At 40.0% G+C, this 15,258-nt stretch overlaps 1 long non-coding RNA gene and 1 pseudogene across 2 annotated transcripts; one reads left to right on the top strand and one right to left on the bottom strand.

The window, feature by feature from the left end:
- Positions 1-381: 381 nt before the first annotated feature.
- LOC144374895 (uncharacterized) lies at positions 382-4,376 on the top strand. 2 transcript variants are annotated; one of them, XR_013434149.1, is made up of 3 exons: positions 382-2,053; positions 2,589-2,717; positions 4,024-4,376. It is a non-coding gene; the product is annotated as an uncharacterized LOC144374895 (long non-coding RNA). The 2 variants fall into 2 exon arrangements; XR_013434148.1 differs by having other exon boundaries at positions 382-2,717.
- Positions 4,377-7,308: 2,932 nt separating this feature from the next.
- Positions 7,309-8,379, bottom strand: LOC144374898 (heterogeneous nuclear ribonucleoprotein A1-like; annotated as a pseudogene).
- Between the last annotated feature and the right edge of the window lie 6,879 nt (positions 8,380-15,258).

The following is a 15,258-nucleotide window of genomic DNA, read 5'->3' as shown; positions in this document are numbered from 1 at the left end:
TTTAAAAAATAGCTGTGGATTAGTTTTTGTGTGTGTTGTCAGGTTTTGGTATCATGGAATTGCTGGCTTTATCAAATGTATTTGGAAGAATTTCTTTCTCTTCTATTTTTGGGAATTACTTAAGGAGAACTAGAAACTGTTCTTCAAATATTTGGTAGAACTTTTAGCAGTAAAGCTCTCTTGTATTGGAATTTTCTTTTCTGGAAGGCTATTACTACTGATTCAATCTTGTTACTTATTATAGGTCTGCTCAGCTTTTTTATTTATTCATGATTCAATCTGGCTGGGTAAGATATATATGTGTACATGTTCAGGAATTTTTCCATTTATTCTAGGTTACCAAATTTTTGCAAATAATAACAAACATGGGTATCTTTGTTCCTAATAATCTCAAATGATTCTTTGTACTTTTGTGGTGTCAGTTGCAACCTTTCCCTTTTCTTGTCTGAATTTGAGTCTTCTCTCTACTTTGCCTAGTTGTCTAGCTACTGACTTTTCACCTGTGTTTAGTTCTTTGAAGAACCAGCTCCTTATTTCATTACTCTCTCGTGCTCCTTTTTAGTCTCTGATTCATTATTTGTGCTCTGCTCTGAACTTATTATTTATTTCTTCCTTTCCACTAATTTTGGTTCAGGTTTGGATACTAGATATTTTTAATACACTTGATAAACAAGAGTCTCCCAGGCTTGCTTAAAAATCACAGTGGACTGGTCATTTTTCTGGCTTTTCTAGTATATCTAACCTGGCATATACAATTTTCTGAGCCACAAAGCACATGCTTCTGATTCCTTCCTTTACTACCTTTCTTCAAACTATGGATTTTTCATTTTATTCAGATTACAATATCACTTTCCAACCTAAAAAAAGGCAATCTCCTGGGACAGTAGTGCCATCTCCTAAGAGTCAAGCTAAAAGCTATGAACCATAATTATGAACTCTTTCTCATGCAGTTGTGATCCCATCCTCACTGCACCCACCATGACTCAGCATGCACAGTCCCTTCTCCTGTGTCTGATCGTCCTCTGCCAGGCAGGCCCTTCCCTCACAGCAGGCCTGGCACCACCATTGCAAGGTGATGTGCTGCTGCGTGTAGGCATTGTTCAAAGGGCAGAGGGGAAGTGGGCTATGTCCTGGGACATGAGGTTGTTGTCCCCTCCACTTCAAAGGAGGGGAACATGCTCACCTTAAACAGGTGAAGCAGAGAGCTTGGGAAGGGCCATTATTGCTCTGCCAGCTCAGCCCTTCAGAGGGATGGAGAGGAGATGCCTAAAGGGTCCTTTCTTACCAGTCCAACCCGCCTTTTTTCCTCACAGGCACTCACTCCCTTTGCTATGACTTCTAAGGCAGCACCTGGACAGCAATGGTGTACAGTCCACGCCCAGGTGGACCAGAAGAATTTTTTCTCCTATGACTGTGGCATGGACAAGGTTAACTCCTTGAGTGCCCTGGGAGGGAAAGTGAGTGCCACAGTCACCTGGGAAGAGCAGAAAACCTCACTGAGAGATATTGGGAATACACTAAATCAGAAACTAGCTGACATTAAAGCAGAAAATGACATGGCCAGAGGTATGTAAGGATAGTCCAGGGACATGAGAGAGCTGATATTGGTTGAAGGAAATTGATTGTGTGCATATAAAAAAAAAGAGTTAGATGTTGGTCCCTCTAAAAGCCCAGACATAGCTGTTTTGGAGGATAGAACACAGCCAGATTAGAAGGAAAACAGGGAAGGTGGTACTGAGTTGGACAAAGGATTTGTTAAGAAAGGAGGATGATTTCTCTCTGATGGGGGCAGGTGTGAACACCCTGGAGGGCAGGATGTGTTGTCAGCATAAATCCAACAGCTCCTGGAAGTTTGGCTTCAATGAACAGATGTGGCTCCTTTTTGACTCAGACAACAGAAAGTGGAGAGAGATACATCCTGGGTCCAACTGGATGAAAAAAATGTGGGAAAATGACAAGGAGGTGACCGAGTTGTTGCACAGGTCCTCGATAGGTGACTGTAGAACCTGGATTCAGAACTTGAAGGAATGGGAGGCGGAGTTGGAGCCAACAGGTAACTGGCAGGAGGGGGAAGAAGTGGGATTCACATGAGATGCTGCTACGTGTGTGTGTGTGTGTGTGTGTGTGTGTGTGTGTGTGTGTGTGTGTGTGTGTACAATCCATCAAGCATGAGTCAGACCTGGGTTAACATTCATAGTTATAGTCTTCCTATCTTTTTCCCTTCTCACCTCCTAATGTGTCTTTTTTAGTGCACATTCTTTGGGTCTGACATGTGCTCGTCTCTTTTTGGAAATTCCTCTAAATCACTTCACATGTCAGCTTCTCCACCACCATCCTCATGGGTCTCCTCATATTCTGCCACCAGGAAGGATGAGTTGTATGGTCACCCAGGCTTCTCCCATTAGCTGTATGAGCCCCTTAAAGACATGGCCTGTTTCCTGTCTCCCTCACTTCTCAGGACCTGTCACAGCAGCTGCCACATAGCAGAGATCTGCCTTCCTGAATGACTTGGGGCAGCAGGATCTAAGCAGATATGTCCTCATATTTTGGTCTGAAGAAGGGCTAACACTCTTGTGTTTTCATTTCAGGACCTTCAACCACCACCCCAGACACAGTCACTGAGAAGTCCTCAGCCAGTACCTTTAATCACTGGAATTCAGTACCTTTAATCACTAGAATCCTCATCATAGGATGCATCATAATTTTTTTTCTGACAGGTATTGTAGGCAGATTGAAGAGAGGGATGGGGGAGATGGGGGAGCAATGAGGACAGGCAAGTAAATTCCCAAGATCCTAGTCTGTACCTTGACTGGTCCTTCCCATTCTGAGGTGAGACAGAAGAATCAGGCCTCCAGTCACTGGAAGCAATAGCTTGACCATGCTCAGCCCTGAGTTCTGAGAAATCCTCCCTGTCAGGGCCCAAGGGAAAGAGGAGTGGCCATACCAAGGCCGCCTGTGGATTCTAAAGGGTTTTAGCTTATGCAGGTCTGGTTCAGACCAGATTTCTATAAGAGGGACACAGTGGGGCATGGTGTGGAGATAACAGGAACACAGGAAGAAAATACCCAATCCTGAAAGATGGCAGCATGGTATCTCCATTCAGTGTGTACAGAGAAAGGAACTTCATACCCACAGTCAAAGAAGAGGGTCCTGGGACCTCGGTCCTGGCTCAGTGGTAGAGTGCTTGCTTAGCATGTGTTAGGCACTGAGTTTAAACTTAAAATAAAGGTATTATGTTCATATATAAAAGAGAGGGAGAGAGAGGGTCCTATGGCTAATGCCAGGGTAAGGCACAGGGAAGGCCTTTCCCAGCCCAACCTGGAAGGCTGGAGTTCAGGGCTGCATTTCCACAGGAGGCTCATTTCCAGAAGCTGAGTTGAAAACAGAGTGGAGTCTGTTCAGGATGAAGGCAGAGGATGCTAGTTCTCTGGGGACTCCTACAACACCAGGATTGGGCTGTGGCCCTGGAACCCAGCCTCCTGCAGACTCCAGATCCTGAGCCAGCTCAGCAGCCCCTGCCTTGAGCAGAGCCTCTGCAGAGACTGGTGGGGCTGAGCAGCTGCTGGGGTCTGATGCTCCAGCTGACTTAACCAGAGTGGAGGGAGTAGGCAGGGCCAGTCACTTTTAGAGCTCTGCTGCTCCCAGGTAAGGAGAGGTTGAGGGAGAAGGGGGAAGAAACATGTCATCTGCAACCCCACCCAAAGTCTGGGAACTAGGTTCCATATCCCCTCTCTTTGGCCGGACTCTCCGCATCCCCAGGTCCTATGGACCCTCCTATCGGGGGAGGAGCAGACTTCCAGTCAGGGAGCAGATCCAGTCATTAGGGCTTCAGTCCTGAGACCAAAGCCTATAGCAGGGCAGGAACTGATTCTGGCCTGTGGGAAAGAAGGGAGGAGGGTGATAGAGGCTGTTGGATCCTTGGGTAATGGATGGAGGGAAATACATATCCCAAAGTGAGCACCCAGAAGAATTGAGATAGAATTTCTTCAGAGAGTCGAAGTAACACCTGTTTCTTTTCTAAAGGTGCTCCCAAGAAACTTCTGAAAATGTGATTCAGTTAAATAACTGGCCTTAACGGTCTTCTGCCCGTCTACTCCCTGCTCTTCCTCCATAGAGCAGATGAAGATTGAAGTACAAATCCAGAGGCCTCCAGTACGTCATCATGTATTCTAACTTAGCCTACAGCTCTCCGTTCATATCCAGCATGGGCGAGGTACCCATGGGAGAGATGGGCTGGCTGTGAAATAAAAACTGTGAAAGTAATCTATCAAGAAATAAATACAAAATGGCAAGAATCATATTTTCAAAGCAGGGCATGACCTGTTGGTAAAGTGCTTCCCTTGCACAAGGCCCCCGGTTCAATCCCTAACACCACACACACAAAAAAAATTATATACTTCATATTGTTAACTTTTAAATAAGCCAGTGTGTCTTAATTGTCTTTTCGAAATATAGTTTACTTCTCAGTGTAGAGAGTAACGTAAAATTTTATAACGTATTTATTTAAATATAAAATATTAAATAACACCATTAATTTCCAATTAATTTGTTATTATTATATAGTTTAAGAGCTATTGTTGTAGAAACTTTTGTTTGAAGAACATCAGCTTAGTAAAATGTTCTTTTAAATCTTGTACTTTAATGACGTGTATATTTGGGAAATAAAGATACAATTAATATGTTATTAATAATTATCATAATTACACTGATTTTTTTATATTAACCAAGTTTAGCTTTTAAAGAAAAATTTGAAATATGGAATGTAATGTGGTACTTTTAAAATAACAGTTATTGTTTAAACAAAATTTTATATACCTTAAATCCTTTAAAACTAGTTTTTTTTAAAATAATAAAACTCAACAGACATAAAAAATTATTTTATTGGAATGAGAGTAGATTAATGTTTTCAGTATTTCTTATTTCTTTTATCCTTTAGTTAGAATGCCCAAGTAATAAAGGTCTGTGAAAAGATCTTATCTATATTGGTAAATAGGCCTCATGTCAGAAACTTAGCAGGATTTAAAGAGTAAAAATCTTTCAATAACTTCAGCTGATTGTGTTAATTTCATGTAACCAATTTAGCTATATGTAAACATTTTGAAAATTATTTTGTACATATTTTGTTTTAATTTACTGAGACATTTATAGCCTTTTACTTTACTGGGTGAAATTTTTCTTAAACCTTTCTATATAAATCACACCTGATAGAAGTTTAACTCCCAGCCCCTTGGTTCTCATGAGGACATAGAAAATAAAGGAATTTTAGATCTTATTTTATATTAACCAAATTACAAACACATCTAAAGTTTAAGTATATTTTAGTTAATAGGATCTGATGTTTTTATATTTAGTAGATGATATTTTAGCATCCAATGGATGACATTCTAGCACTCTAACCTTGCAAATCAATAAGTACCTGTTTTAATAAAGACATATAATTACTCCCCTTTACCTTAAATGTATTTATTCTTAACTGTAAGATACAAGACATCAAACAAATGTAGATAACAGTATTAATTATCTTTTTCCTGTTAAAGAAAATTGTTAGAAGCAAATAGATATAAATTTTAAATATCATAGGGATTAACAACTTTATTATTATTATTATTATTATTTTAATATCTGTATTTTATTTATTTATTGTGGTGCTGAGGATTGAACCGAGCGCCTCGCATGTGCTAGGGGAGCATTCTGTCACTGAACCCCAACTTAATTATTTAACCAGCTGGAAAATTTTGAATTAATAATTTTAAAGATATCTTTATTTTTATCTCTCTACCCTATTTCAATTGAAACTTTTTAAATCAAGTGAATTAAAGCTATTTGGGTCCATTTTATGTTAATTTTAAAATATGAGCATGCTTATTGATTTATAAGTCAATTTTAATATCATGTAACATAGACATAAGCATTATGTACACACATTTACAAATCAGAAAAATAAAATAATTTTTATAACTTTCTGTAAGTGGAGCTCCAAAGGTAGTATGGAGTGGTACAAATACTTATCAAAGCTTTTATTTGATTTAACCTGTTTAGGAATTACATTAGAACCAATAAAACATTTATATGATTTAATTACAAGGCAGGCCTGCTTGGATGGATAAGCCACATTGAAATCTGACAATTATGAGAACACTGAAATAAATTATTTCAGATTGCCAGCTTCTTGTTCTAATAATTTTCAGAACTACTGTTAGCATCATCCCTAACAAACATAATAATCCATTAAAATAATCCATTAAAAAGCATAATTTAAATGTTCTTTATTAACTTTGGAATTTTTCTCATTTAACTTTGGCTATTGATATTTTAGTTGTTAAGAAAATGAGAGGGTTCCTGTCCTGAAGGCTATTGATGAAGCAATGAATTGTAGCTTGTTAGCTTTAGAGGGATTCAGATTTTGAGTAGAGGATCACCATAGTGTAATGGTTACCATGCCTATCTCACAAGGGTGAAGGTCACCAAAAACTATGAAAGTAATATATCAAGAAGTAAAGTCAAAAAGGCAAAGGTTATATATTTTCAAAGGTAGGTGTGACCCATTGAGCTGATCAAAGGGGTCTGACTTCTAACAAAGAATAGGCCCATGCTTGTCTTATTTATCGTGGTACAGATCAAGGGGGTCAGTAGATAGTTTTCAATGTGGTAGGAGGGTTGTTTTGGTGCTTGTTTCTTGGTGTTGCAAGGATCTTGAAGGAAATAGGTTGTTTGGTCCTAAAGCTGTGAGCCAAGACAAGGGCCAGCATGATCTGGGCTTTCTTGAACTGGGGAATTTCACCCAGGAGTTCCCAGAAAAGTGGCTTCTGTGCCTTAATGGCTCAAACAAACCCCTAATTTATATATGGTTCTTTTGCTTACTCACATCCAGTCAGGATTTAGAAGACCCTCAGGTATTTCACTTTTAGGGACACAATGGGCCTATACCCTCTTTTGCAAGAGATGGACTATTCTGATAGCTGCTTTCACTCTCCTGTCCATTGCAGCAGCCACACCCACTTTTTCTTTGCCACCTATTGATCCCCGATACCCCAGGATATGATGACCCTCATGAAGATCCTGTAACTTCAACTTTGAGCTTTTTTTCAAAAGACATTTATTCAGCGTCATGATCAGACTATTACATTTAGCAATCAACAGCCCGGGTGCCAAAAACAAAGTAGATTAATACCCTTTGTGGAATGCTTTGAACTTTTCACAGAACAAAAACTAAAAATAACCTGTTATACAATTAGTCGCAAGTACAGCCCTTGAGTTTTTTGCCCATACATATGAGTATTGTCTTAACCATGTCTTCCTTGTAGCAGCTAGGCCCTGCCAACACTGCTTGGCTGAGTTCACAAATCTATTGTAACCTTTAGCTTCCCTGTCACTTCTCTGGCTCTCCTCTCCTGCTAAGCTTTGTTTCCTGGCAGTATTAAAACCTTCTGCCACTGCCATGGCTACTGCTGCTGCTGCTGGAACCACCATTACAATCATGGTTTCATGATTTGGCAAATATTGGCCTCTACCACCATAAGGTCCAGAGCTTCTGCCTCCAAAGTTTCCACCCTTCATGGGTCCAAAATTTGATGACTGATTGTTATAACTCCCAGAATCATTGTAGCTTCCACCATCTCCAAAATTGCTTCCATCATTACCAAATCCATTGTAGCCATCCCCACTGCCACCATGTCCACCACCATCATGGCTGCCACCACAGTCACCATGACCACTGAAGTTCCCTCCATGACCAAAATTGTCATTTCCACCAAGACCACCTCCACGACCACCACCAGTTTCCAGAACCACTTTGACCTCTTTGGCTAGATGAGGCACTAGCCACCTCTTGCTTTGACAGGGCTTTCCTCACTTCACAGTTGTGGCCATTCACAGTATGGTATTTTTGAATGACAATCTCATCCACAGAGTCATGGCCATCAAAGTTACAAAAGCAAAGCCCCCTTTTTTTCCACTGCCTTGGTCAGTCATGATTTCAATAACTTAGATTTTCCCATATTGTTCAAAATAATCTCGTAGGTGATGTTCTTCAGTGACTTCTTTAATGCCACCAACAAAGATCTTTTTCACAGTTCAGTGGTCCCCCAGTCTTTGAGAATCTTCTCTTGAGACAGCTCTCTTTGGTTCCACAACTTTTTTATCTACCTTGTGTGGTCTTGCATTCATGGCTGCATCCACTTCCTCCACAGTGGCACAAGTGACAAACCCAAAGCCTCTAGAGCGCTTGGTGTTTGGGTGTCTCACAATCACACAGTCCGTGAGTGCTCCCCATTGCTCAAAATGGCTTCTAAGACTTTCATCGGTTGTTTCAAAGCTCAGCCCTCCAATGAATAGATTTCACAGCTGTTCGGGCTCTTTAGGGGACACTGATTTAGACATGATGGCAGCAGGAAAAGAGACTTTAACGATGCTTTCTATGCTGCATCCGCGGGCAGAAAAGCCAACTTTGAGCTTTTTTATTGTGTTTTGTGATAGTTCAATTCTGCACTTTTTGTTAATGTGATAAGCCATGTCCTTCGCTAACCTGTGGAAATATACACTTAGCCTCTGGCTATTGGAACAAGAAATCTCAACAGTTTCCATCTTGGTTTGTGTAACCAAATATTTCTCCACACCTTGAGTTGACCTTTGTTATCGTTTAGAACTGGGGTGTCCCCCAAAGGTCCATGTATTGACTATGGTGCTATTGAGAAGTGAGGAAAACTTTATGAGGACAGGAGCTGGGTCACTCTCTGAAGGGCTCTTTGTGTCCCAGGCCCTTTCCTCCCTCTCTTTCCTCTCTTCTCTGTCTCTCTTCCCCCCCTCGTCTCTACTTTCAAAAAGAATAAATTATTTACCATTGCTACCATAAAGGGAGCAGTCTCTTTTGCCACAGATCCTACTGCTAGGATATTCTTCCCTACCTCAGACCCTAAAGCAATACAGTCAACCAAACTTGGACTAAAATTTCTGAAACAGTGAGGCAGAAACTAATCTTTCCTCCTTTAGTTTACTGTCTTCAGTAGTTTCCTCACAGTGATGGAAAGCTAACAACCTTGATGGTGCAAGCAATATTGTTTGTAAAATACCATGGCAGACTTTATTTTTAACTTCAGGGACTCTCTTTATATGTTTTGTTGTACTTAAATAAACATCTCTGTTTTTTAAACAATTTTTAATGAATTGACAATTTTTTTAATGCAATGAATGTGGTGGTTAATTTTATATGTCAACACACTGCCTAAGGAATGCCCTGATAGCTGGTAAAACATTATTTCTGGGTGGTGTTCTGACAGTGATTCTGGCAAAGATTTGCTCTCAAAGCAGTAGACTGAGCAAAGTCTCCCTTCTTAGTAAAAGCAGGCATCATCCAGTCCTTTTAGGGGCTCATCAAAACCAAAAGTCATAGTAAGGGCAAATTCCTCTGCATGATCTGAGATGTCCATCTTTCCTGGTTCTGGGATATGAAAAACCTTCACTTTTTCTCAGTCTCCATGACTCAGATCAGGACTTAAACTATCAGCCCTCAGTCCCAGGTCTTTGGTTCAAACCAAATTATACCCCTTGCTTTCTTGATTCTCCTGCCTGCAGACAAACACTAAAATTTCTTGGCTCCATAACTCATAAGCCAATTTCTACAATAAGTCTTTTGGTTCTGATTCCCTGCAGAACTCTGACCAAAAAGTCTTGGTAGAGAATGAATGATATTTTATATTTCCTTCATATTGTAGAGTAAAAACAAAACAAAACAAAAACCAGTGATTCTGCTAAATTGGTTCATATAAGTAGAATGGAAGGATCACTCTTAACAGGTAGTCTAGATTGCAATCTCAAACATTTTGCTGGCTCAAAACAAATGTTCTTGTGCTTAAGGTATGAAATTTTACCCCAGTGAACTTCACCCTTGATAGTGATTTTTTGTTGTTGTTGTTTTAACCGCAAAAACCTCAACCTGACCTCACTTTCAATTACTAGTCCTGCTGCTTCCACCCGCACCCAGAGGTCCATTGCCAAGTTGCCTGCAGATTTGATTGCACATAGCCATCTCCATCTTGAGACACTGGCCAGTGCCTGGGGGATGGGGGGCAGGATGCTTGCAGGTTTGCTGCCACCACCACCTCACCTCGTGGTGCAGCCAACTCTGTCTGTGGACACCAGCCAAGACCTAGATGTCCTATGCCAGGGTGCCTAGTGTTTGGCTGCCCTAAGGTCCTCCTGCTGGGAGTGCTGGTGGCCACCATCTTGCCAATTCTTTGCAGGGTCCCTCCTTTGAGCACATCCCTCATGGTCTTTCTGCAAGGTAAAATGGTGTTCAGATTCTGGGACTGCAACATGGCTGAGCCTGGGGTATCTTACATCCTTATCTGTCAGATAGTGAGTGGGTCTGCATGGGTCATTCATGTCCAGGCAATCCTGTGAAACTTCACAGACTAGGGGCATTTTGCCTGGGGGAAGCATTGGTTGGAAATGCTGAAGAGAGCCAAGTTTCCCAGCACCACTAGTCCTGAAGTGTCCAGCGACAGATGGAGCTGGTCAGAAGGTTGTAAGAGGGTGTGAGAGCATCTTGCTACCAATTTGCCCAGCCAACCAGTATGGCCCCCACCAGACTGGAGCTATCATCAAACTCTAGATAATCCCACCTATCACAACTCTAAATGATCTCAAGTCTAGCCTGTTTTGCAGCCATTCTAACATGTAGTAAGGTGGGATGCAGACTCTTATTTCAGGTAAGATGGGGATCCTGACAAAAAAACACAATACAACATTACATCTGAAACATAAATTAAACAAAGACTAAGAGAAATTTTAACTTTCTTTTTTTGAAAAAAGCAGCAAAATGCATCCCTGTTTTACAATTTCACCTTTAAACAGATCAGACTCTCATTATTAGCTTCCAAAAATGTATTTAAATTCCAATTCCAATGTGAAGATTAACACCAAATTATATATATAACTTATTCAAAATGTTACTTGATACAGCTATAAAACCTCAAATTACATGAATAAATACCAACCAAATTTGTTATTTTTATACAAATAAGAGATTTTGCTACACATAATTTTAGTTTGGAGAACACTAACTTTGCAAAGCTTTGCATTCAACTAAGTTTAACTTTAAAGTGCAATTTAGAATCCAGAGTGTATAGTAACAGTAATCACAGGTCTCTATGGATTAACAAAATCAATAGCCTTAAGTTTCTTATACATTTAGGAAACAGGGTTAATGATAAGAAATTGACTTACTCAAAGCAAACATATATAAGACAGGTCTTCAATTGAGAGCATGGTCCTTCAATGTCAGATACAATGTATAAAAGAGAGCATTTAGTGGTTATCTTGCCAGTAAACTTGCATATACTTTCATTTTATAAACTTTAAAAAAAATATTTTTCAGTTGTAAGTAGACACAATACCTTTATTTTGTTTGTTTATTTATTTGTTTCTTTGTTTTTATGTGGTGCTCAGGAAAGAACCCAGGGTCTCTGTTCTACTGCTAAGCTACAACCCCAGCCCCTCATTTTATAAATTTTTACATAATACTTATACAAGGCTTAGATAGCCATAGTTCTCAGTATATGCGACTAGGTATAATGAATACATTATACCTAGTCACATATACTTAGGGTGACATCTATATTGGTAGGTTTAAGTAACAGTTGTTTGATTAACAAGTTACAAAGTAATTATTTCAGACTTTCAAAAAGATACAAACCTTAATTACTTTAAGACTTAGTTTCCACAAGCCCAACAAATAGAATAAAATTATCTTGATAGATAAATTATAGCCAAATTAAACAAACACACACCTTCCCCTTCCCCAAACTTTCTGTAACTTACTTAGACATTCACAACTTTACATCCTTAGTTTTGTCACCTTTAATCTGGGACGTTAGCACAAGAATATTACTTTACCAGACAAAATATTTTCTCATTCAGAAACATTTCTCTTACCTTCTAATTTTCCATACTAAAAAATGTATTTCTATACCTGTAATTTTCTTTTATCTTTACTATTTTGGGAACCTTTTTAAAATTCATATTCTGAAACAATCCTTATGAATGTTATCTGTGCATTTAATTTACACAACAAATTTCATCCCAGGAGAGGGTTGGACAATCCAACATATACAATAATTATGATTTAATCTTTTTCTCCTATGTTGCTTTCAATGACATTTTTGAGCCTGACCTGTCTCCATGAACACTATCACAATGCCATCAACTTTAAGTGAGTTCCCCACTGTCACTTGTACCCAGAGGCTCCATTTGGGCCTTTTCTTATACTAGCAGACTGATATGCAATGCAAGAAGCCCTTTCCATTTTTCTCTTTAGGAATTCTTGAAGATCCCTTTGCAGAGGCTGCCTATGAAACACAGGTTGTCCTTAGTTTCTGTCTTTTTCTTTTCTGGGTGCAGTTATTTGTCCTGCCAGACTCCCCAGGCTTTTAGTTTATGGGATAGTGTTGTAGCAAGAACACGGCTTTGTCCCACTGATGAATTTGCCCTGGCCAAATGGAGTGTCCTGTCAGATCTTAACAGTGGAGACTATTCCTGTCCCCAAGTCATAAACTGACAGAGCTGGGACCTACTATCACATCCTTTGTAGCCAGCGACCTCCACCCCCCACACACACCAGAACAAAAGGGGCAGAAAGGCAGGACAGAGTCCAGGCTTTCTTTGGCTATTGTTCTAGAGCCCAGGCAGTTTTCTGTGATTTTCCCCCAGGTTTAGGGCTGGTGTCCATGACCCACAGTGAGATGACCTGCAGCTGACAGGGGCCAGGATGAAGAACAGTGCTAGGAGTTCCAGCTCTGGGTTTAAAGACTGAAATCTTTTGACCCTTTCCTCTGGTGTCTTGCTATCCTTGCACACCAGCAGCAACACCTTTGGCACCTTCTGCTTAGTTCCTGATGGTTGAGAACCCTGATCTTCTTAAGTGCCTGCCCATACGGGATCCTTCATATACTTTACTCCTGATAGGCCTACTTCAACTTCTGAATTGTATAATAATCCAGAAAAACCATTAAAAGGTAAGACTGTGTTGCAGTAAACTGTCTTTCTTTTAGACAGGTTTATACCTATTCATGGTGAAAGGAAAGTAATCACTACACTCGGAGCAATCAAGGGATCTTTATTGCAGCAGTGTCTGATTGACTCAGAGAAAAAGAGGAGAGAGAGAGGGCCCAGCAGGAGAAGGTTTTTAATAGCTCTTTACTGTGCTAGCTGCCTTGTTGGTGTACAGTGATTGGGTCACACTGTAGTTGATAAGGGTGTCATCTTCTGCCTTCAAGCAGATTGGGCATGGGCTAGGTGTGGGTTTCAAATTTAAAAACAACAAGAGGAAGTAAAGGGAAAAGGTGCAAAATAATCATCCCAAAAGGAAGGGCTAATGAAGGGTGGGAACCAGACAGGTGAGCGCTGAGTGTTCAGCCTGCCCCACAGCTAAAATTTGTTCAGCCTGCTCTGCAACTAACAGTACTTCCTTATATGTGAAAGGCACTGGGTTTGACATTTAGCACCACATAATACTAAATAAGATAAAGGTATTGTGTCCATCTACAACTATAAAAACTTATTTTAAAAAATGTAAAACCACAGAATGGTGCTGTAATTTGGTGGCAGAGCACTTGCCTAGCATGTGCAAGGCACTGGTTTTCATACTTAGCATCACATAAAAATAAAATAATTTTAAAAAGTAAAACTATGAAAATGGTATTACCTAATATTTTCCATAAGGTTAGTCCACTATTCAAGTTTGTCTGAAACATGAATACTGTTCAGTCTTACTGTGTGCACATTCATCATAGCCCAGGAATGGAACTTACTTGAACGGGAAATTAGAACTCGCTGAGAACACTGAGGACTGTCTTTATCCTGGCTCTCTGCCCACACCCAGCACTCCCATTTTCCTGTTTCCAGGTCTATTCTCTTCCTCTAAGTCCAAGATTCACTCCACTTAGCTGAACACTAGAATTGTTGTCTCTGTTAAAGTTAGGCAGAAAATCATTCAGTACTTGAAGCTACCAAACATGAATGGCAATACAAGAGTGGCACCCAGTCTGAAGCAAGGGATGGTGATCAGAAAAACATGGAAAGGACCAGACATTGAAGGGAGGTTTATAACCAATTATTTTAATTTCTGACTGTAAAATTGATTCATACTGATCACACACCATTTGAAAAGTAAGAATACATAAATAACAAAATTAACTTACATGTACATTAACAACCCAAAGATAATTAGTGTGAGTGACATTAGGAAGATAGCCATGTAGGAGTGCTTCAGCTTCATCTTGCCCCTCCCATAAAAATTCACCCCACAAATATCCACAGACAAGAGTGACCAGAGACAAACATTTAAATCCAGAAAAGCAAGGTTCAAGTGGTAAGAGAGACCATTTTTTTCCCATGTTCTCCCTTTCCCAGCTGGAATGAAACCACACATAGCCCATCCCCCTACACACCAGGGTTTCTACAGTGGAAAATGTGAGGTGGAGGTGGACATTCAGCTTCACCACCATTCTGGAGCCCTTCACAAGAGGCAGGCCCCTGTCTCTCCCCACTAAAAACATTGAGAAACCTTTCAAAACTGGATCAACTGTATCATCTATAAACAAAGACAGAAGAGAGAGAGAACTCACAGCAAAAGATGTGTAGATATTGGTGGATGCCCTATGCTCTGGCCCAGGGCACACTGCAAAATTCTGACCTGGCCGGGCAGTTGTGGCAATCCTGGTCATATAGTGGTAACTAGTGGTCCAACAGGTTCTTCAGAGAGACCAATCCAGATAGTCTGATGGGACTTTCTGAATAGGATGCCTCTTGGAAAACCTCACAGGACAAAGTTAACTAGGAAGAATGGAGTAAGTATACATACTTCAAGCTTTATAGTGTACATGACAAATATACACAATATTATCTGTCCATTTTTTAAAATAATAAAAATTTAAGTTTCAGCCAATTAAAAATAAAACAGAGCTCAGTATGGTGGCTCATGCCTGTAGCAGCTCAGGAGGCTGAGGCCCTAAGTAAGCAACTTACTGAGACCCTGTCTCTAAATAAAATATAAAAAGGGCTGGGGATGTGGCTCACTTGTTTAAGTGCCCCTGGGTTCAATCCTTGTTACCTCCCCAATATATATATATATATATATATATATATATATATATATATATATATATATATATATATATATATATTTTCACATTTCCCAATCAATTAAAATATAGCCCATAGGGCTGGAATTGTAGCTCAGTGGTAGAGCACTTTCCTTGCAAG

Source organism: Ictidomys tridecemlineatus, unplaced genomic scaffold (genome assembly GCF_052094955.1).
Source record: "Ictidomys tridecemlineatus isolate mIctTri1 unplaced genomic scaffold, mIctTri1.hap1 Scaffold_93, whole genome shotgun sequence".
NCBI lineage: Eukaryota > Metazoa > Chordata > Mammalia > Rodentia > Sciuridae > Ictidomys > Ictidomys tridecemlineatus.
This window is presented reverse-complemented; position numbering and strand designations above follow the sequence as displayed.